Genomic DNA, 7,292 nt, shown 5'->3' with positions numbered 1-7,292 from the left:
TGAAGGTTAGGTGCGGTTACAGGGTTAGGCCGGGGAGGCGGGCCTAGGTAGGGTCTTTCGGAGGGTCAGCGCAGACTCAATGGGCCGAATGGCCTCCTTTTGCACTGTAGCAATTCTATGAAAAGGCTTGGAAGTGTCCGATCAATCACAATCGTATTGAATGGCGGAGCAGGGCGAGACGGGCTGAATGGCCTACTCCTGTTCCTATCTCCCTACGGATGAGCCCTACGACGAGGCCATTCAGCCCCTCGAGCCCTGCTCTGCCATTCAGTACAATCATAACTGATCTTCCACTTCACCACCTTTTCCCCACACTATCCCTATACCCCTTGATATCTTTATTCTCTAAAACTTATCGATCTCTGCCCATTGCCGAGAGTCAGAGAACTGGCACTACTGAACTTCAAATGCACCCTTTCTTATCTAAGATGAGCTCATGGCCGGGGGCTTAAGCCAAAGCAAGCACAAGTTGGCCCCTCACGGCTCTGGAACAATTGGCGTCGGATGTTCCATTCGCTAGAACGCTTTCATTATCTCAGAATGGAACTAGTGATTTTCAAGGGGTAAAAGATTAACTCAAGTCTGCAGAACTGGCTGCAATTGGCAATTGGTGCTAAAGTCCCTTCGGTGAGTAACTGAGAACAGGAAATAGGTTCACGTTGTCTCTGGTCGATGACTCAACTCGTTCTGGTATCAGTCAGTGGTTGGCACGTAAGTGCTCATTACGTCACCAAAAGAAAAAGAGGAAGGCAAATGCAAACTCTCCAGAGTTAGAAAAGGATAGAGGAAAGAACAGTGCCAATGTCAACAGGAATATAGAACAGAGAACATAGAACTGTACAGCACAGTACAGGCCCTTTGGCCCACGATGTTGTGCCAACCATTTATCCCAATCTAAGATCAACCTAACCCTTCACTTTACTGCTGTCCATGTGCCTGTCCTTAAATGTCCACCACCTCTGCTGGCAGTGCATTCCACGCACCCACCACTCTCTGTGTAAAGAACCGATCTCTGACATCTCTCCTATACCTTCCTCCAATCACCTTAAAATTATGTCAGCACGGTAGCAGTGTGGTTAGCACAATTGCTTCACAGCTCCAGGGTCGCAGGTTCGATTCCGGGCTTGGCTCACTGTCTGTGCGGAGTCTGCACGTTCTCCCCGTGTGTGCGTGGGTTTCCTCCGGATGCACCAGTTTCCTCCCACAGTCCAAAGATGTGCAGGTTAGGTGGATTGATAAGGTGGATTGATAGGCCCATGATAAATTGCCTTTTAGTGTCCAAAATTGCCCTTAATGTTGGGTGGGGTTACTGGGTTATGGGGATCGGGTGGAGGTGTTGACCTTGGGTAGGGTGCTCTTTCCAAGAGCTGGTGCAGACTCAGTGGCCTCCTTCCACACTGTAAATTCTATGAAAATTCTATGTCCCCTCGTACAGCCATTTCCACCCTGGGGAAAAGTCTCTGGCTATCCACTCTATCCATGCCTCTCATCACCTTGTACACCTCTATCAAGTCACCTCTCTGCCTTCTTCGCTCCAGTGAGAAAAGCCCTAGCTCCCTCAACCTTTCTTCATAAGACATGCCCTCCAGTCCAGGCAGCATCCTGGTAAATCTCCTCACTACCCTCTCCAAAGCCTCCACATCCCTCCTATAATGAGGTGACCAGAACTTGACATAATATTCCAAGTGTGGTCTAACCAGGGTTTTATAAAGCTGCGGCAAAACCTCACGGCTCTGAAACTTAATCCCCCTGTTTTTTTTTTTCCTTTTATAAATTTAGGGTACCCAATTATTTTTTTCCAATTAAGGGCCAATTTAGCATGGCCAATCCACCTATCCTGCACATCTTTTTGGGTTGCGGGGGCGAAACCCACGCAGACACGGGGAGAATGTGCAAACTCCACACAGACAGTGACCCAGAGCCGGGATTCGAACCCGGGTCCTCAGCGCCATAGGCAACAGTGCTAACCACTGTGCCACCGTGCTGCCCACAATCCCCCTGTCAATGAAAGCCAACACACCGTACGCAACAACCCTATCAACCTGGGTGGCAACTTTGAGGGATTTATGTACGTGGACCCCAAGATCCCTCTGTTCCTCCACACTTCCAAGAATCCTGCCTTTAACCCGGTAGAACCCTAAAGAACTGGCATTGGCACAGCAACCTTTAATGTCTCAAGGCATTCAACAGTAGTTTAATCCAACATCTCCAGCATCGGACCATTGGGCCCACACTCGATCAGCTCCGCTTGGCGGGCCACATCGTCCGGGTATCTGACACCAGACTCCCGAAACAAATGCTCTACTCGGTGCTTCGACCTGGGCAGGCGAGCCCCGGGAGGGAAGAGGACACGCTTCAAGGACACCCTCCAAACCTCCGCGGAGAAAGTGCAACACCCCACCGGCACCTGGAATGCCGGACCCTGGACCATCCAAAGTGGTGGAAAAGCATCCGGGAAGGAGCTTAATACCGCGCCTTTCATCGGCGAGGCCAAGCGAAAGGAACGCGTGGCAATCCGGGCACCCCAGCCCAGCCGTTCCTCCAACCCCCCTGTCTGCCCCACCCGTAACAGATCCCGCAGGTCGCCCGAGAACTCATTTTGTCGTGAGGAAGCAAGTCGCCCTCGACCCCGAGGGAGACTGCCTCCGAGGAGGAGATGAACAATCTGACAGAGCTTGATGTCAAGGCACACGAGGGCAGGAGGCTGGAGTTTAGTGAAAGAGACAACCGAAGGTGCAGCTGCCAGTGGCGGAGATTTGGGGATGCAGAACTGGAGGAGGTTACAGAGGTAAAAGGCAAGTTCGTGGAGGATGAGAATTTTAAATTGTTGTTTAATTGTTAAATTAAGTTGTTGGAAGGGGAGCCAATTTAGGCTTGCCAACTCTGGGACAACGGGCGAGGGGACTTGATACAACTAAGGATATACGTGATAACAGGACTGACTTCCTCCCATTGCAAATATGCTAAAGACACCCATTGTCAAGACTCACAACTGACTGAACGTGAAAACATGGGGCATATAAACACAGGAGCAGGCGCAGCACATATGGCCCCGTGACTCAGTTCCGCACTCAGTATGATCCAATTTTCTGCCCTGTCCCCATATCCATTGTTTCCCTCATCAAACTTTAAAGTCAATCCCTGACGACCAAGGGAGCCAGCGTTGGGAAGATAAAGATTTATTACCTTTAACAATAACCTGTCCACAATTACAGTCCCCGTTGGGACAACCAACACGCCGGTCCCTGCTCAGGCCGTTTACCGAGGCCCAGCTGGGTGGGCCTCTGCCCCCTACCTGGGAAGCTCCACGAGCCCCACGTGGAGATCGATAATGGGCCTGGTGTGGGTTAAGACACAGTCTATTGCAGCCTTAAATATATCCAATGACGGAACTTTCGAAACCCTCTAAGGTTGAAACTTCCAAGAATCCATGCTCCTTCGATTGAAGCCATGATGTGGAGATGCCGGCGTTGGACTGGGGTGAGCACAGTAAGAAGTCTTCCAACACCAGGTCCAACAGGTTTGTTTCAAACACGAGCTTTCGGAGCGCAGCTCCTTCCTCAGGTCACCTGAGGAAGGAGCTGCACTCCGAAAGCTCGTGTTTGAAACAAACCTGTTGGACTTTAACCTGGTGTTGTAAGCCTTCGATTGAAGACATTTCTACTCACCATACGACCATTAGACATTGAAGCAGAATTAGGCCACTCGACCCATCGAGGCTGCTCCGCCATTCAATCATGGCTGATATTTTTCTCAGTCAGGGGAACCTATCTTTCAGCCCCTAGCCCGTGAGGCCCCTTCAGAATCAGAGCCATTCAGGTGAATCAGAGGTAAAGTCACCACTCTTGCCTCCTTCTCATAGACCACCAATGTGCCGGCTTCAACCCCTGGTCACTTCTGAGTTGTCTTAACTTCCGCCGGGGCATCGCTAAAGGCCCCATTATTGCGCAGCGTCACCAAAAAAAGACCAAACAGGGCCTACATTTGTATAGCGCCATTCAAGACCTCCAGGCACGCCAAAGCTTCTAAGGCAATGAAATACGGTTACAATGTCAGAAATACAGGCTGGGGAATTCTGCCCCTCCCCCACCACTCCACCATCACCCCAGCATGTTTTCTGGCATTTGGAGGCAGCTCGCTGTCATAATATACACACAGGTATATGATGGTGCACAGACAGGCATTGATTGACACACAGGATGACCAATGAACACACAGAACACAGCAGCCAATCACCAGACAGGACACAGCCACTATAAAGCCAGAGGGCACTAGTTTTCCCGCTCTCTCGGGATGCAGCCTCTGAGACAGCCAGAGCCCGTGAGCAACAACTAGAACACACACCATGTGGCAGTCAGACAGTCTGGTCAGGTTAGCCTCAGGTCTCCAGTCAACTCAGCACAGTGTCAACCCACAGTTAAAGCATGTATGATAGTTAAGAGTTCAATAAAATCGAGTTGCATTTCTTCAAGTGTTGGAAGCCTGGGGCAGCACGGTGGCACAGTGGTTAGCAATGCTGCCTACGGAACTGAGGACCCGGGTTCGAATCCCGACCCTGGATCACTGTCCGTGTGGAGTTTGCACGTTCTCCCCGTGTCTGCGTGGGTTTCACCCCCACAACCCAAAAGATGTGCAGGGTGGGTGGATTGACCATACTAAATTGCCCCTTAATTGGAAAAAATAATTGGGTACTCTAAATTTTTTTAAAAAGTGTTGGAAGCCTGTCTCTCTCACTGCTGTAGTAAACGCAGTCCTCGCAGACCCAGCTTACCCAACACATCACTCGCCATTAGCCGGGGGAGGGGGGGGGGGGGGCTTGCCTTCAGTGGAACAGGAAGATCCCGGTGGCGCGTATGGTCGGAAAATCCCACCCACAGCAACCACATTGAGCGTGGCATTAATGTGCCCCTTTTGCCTCCCCTCCCCTTTGTACCCCCCTCCCCATTCCTGATTCTAGTGGTTCAGAGAACCTATAGCTGTTTAAGGGAGCTTGCTGTGTGAAAATGACCCACTCTCCTTGCGAAGGACTTTTACTTCAATTAACTAATCCCTTTTTAAAAAATAAACTTAGTAGAGTAGCCAATTATTTTTCTTTCCCCATTAAGGGGCAATTTAGCGCGGCCAATCCACCCACCCTGCACATCTTTGGGTTGTGGGGGCGAAACCCACGCAGACACGGGGAGAATGTGCAAACTCCACACGGACAGTGACCCAGAGCCGGGATCGAACCTGGGACCTTGGCGCCGTGAGGCAGCAGTGCTAACCCACTGTGCCACATGCCACCCCCCCCCCCCCCCAATTAACTAATTCTGAATTGATTTGTGACATCCTCAGGGCGCGCCGGGTCAACATAAATTCTTCTTCTGGAAGGAGGTAGGCCTCGGAGTTAGACAAAAAGAGGTTACACCCGGCCTTAATTGGGACTGTCAGAACCCACGTGGGAGTTACAAAGTGGCAATGATTAAACTCCCCGTGTGCATCGCCCAATACGACCCCCCCCCCCCCCCCCCCGGTTAAAGGGGGCCGGGGAATCCTAAACCATGCATGGCTCAATTTCTGTCAGCTGGTTTGGGTACCGACAGGAAAGGAGAGGCCCGGCTGGGATCTTTCATGCTGTGTGAACAATAGTTATTGTAATAAAACTTTATTTCCCTCTACAACTCGGTGCGGACTCTTTCAAGGTCGACAAAGGGAACTTTTGTTATTATCTCTTTTTAAATGCAATTTACAGGATGTGGGCGTGGCTGGTTAGGCCCAGTGTTTATTGCCCATCCCTAGTTGCCCTTCAGAAGGTGGTGACGAGCTGCCTTTTTGAACCGCTGCAGTTCGTGAGGTGTGGGTACACCCACTGCGCTGTAAGGGAGGGAGTTCCAAGCTTTTGCCCCAGCGACAGTGAAGGAACGGCCGATATGTTTCCAAGTCAGGATGGTGAGTGACTTGGAGGGGAACTCCAGGTGGTGGGGTCCCCAGGTATCTGCTGCTCTTGTCCTTCTAGGTGGTAGCGGTCGTGGGTTTGGAAGGTGCTGTCGAAGGAACCTTGGTGAGTTACTGCAGTGCATCTTGTAGATGGTACACACGGCTGCTACTGTGCAACAATGGTGGAGGGATCAAATGTTTGTGGAAAGGTATATATCCTTCTATATATTTCATATATTGATCACAGTGCGAACCCTTCCATATACCCACACAGCAGGACAATCGCTGATACATGCAAAGTCCTACACTTAGATACATGCTCACAAATATATGTACACATATACACACACATAATCCCAATCGAGGTTGCAAAGATGTCCGACTAGGTTAACCGAGTCAAAAGGTTGCACACCATCGGCTGGGCTGCATGGAAAAAGTGAGTACTGAGCCCTCTGGCTCAGTCACCACCAAGTACGTCACTGAGTTAAACGGATCTGAAGTTATGCAGGCCCTGGTTCCAATCTGTGTTTGCCATTATAGCTAATTTTAGCCAGTGTGGCGCTGGTCTACGGTGGGGCACAGCTTCCTCCCCCGGTAAAAATTAAAACCGACAATTCGCACTGGGTGGCACAGTGGTTAGCACTGCTGCCTCATAGCGCCAGGGACCCGGGTTCGATTCCGGCCTCGGGTGACTGTCTTTCTGGAGTTTGCACTTTCTCCCCGTGCCTGTGTGGGTTTCCTCCGGGTGCTCCGGTTTCCTCTCACAGTCTAAAGATGTGCAGGTTAGGTGGATTGGCCGTGCCAAATTGCTCCCGAGCGTGGGGTTATGGTTATAGGCTGGGGGAGCGGGCCTAGGTAGGGTGCTCTTTCAGAGGGTCAGTGCAGATTTCGATGGGCCGAAAGACCTTCTTCAGCACTGTAGGGATTCTTTAGTGATAACTGTGTACACCTCATCAGAAATCAATACAGATTTAGACAATAAAAGGTTCTTACTGCCTCAGACCACAGATAGACAGACAAGGTAACAGATGACAAAATTGTAGAGGTTAACCTGTGAGGCGTGGACATTCAGTAGTCACTTTATCCTGACTTTATTAGAGGGAGACTATTCTGGGGAAAGAAAAACATTGAAACAAAGTACTCCCCAAACCTATTGCATTTTACCAGCTTTACAGATTACTAATCATTGAGCCCAAGTATTAAATCAAAGTCACTGTAATGTTCTTGCCGGATGGCCTGATTTATATTACAAGAACACTTATAGCTAAAGTTGTAAACGATTTATTAGCATTAACTGTGGGTAAACTATATTCAAAACAACAGATGAATAACAGTATGATCATGCACAAGCAAACTCTCTCTTCCAGCTCTCCAGT

Source organism: Scyliorhinus canicula, chromosome 23, assembly GCF_902713615.1.
Source record: "Scyliorhinus canicula chromosome 23, sScyCan1.1, whole genome shotgun sequence".
Classification (NCBI taxonomy): domain Eukaryota; kingdom Metazoa; phylum Chordata; class Chondrichthyes; order Carcharhiniformes; family Scyliorhinidae; genus Scyliorhinus; species Scyliorhinus canicula.
Note: the sequence above shows the minus strand (reverse complement) of the source record.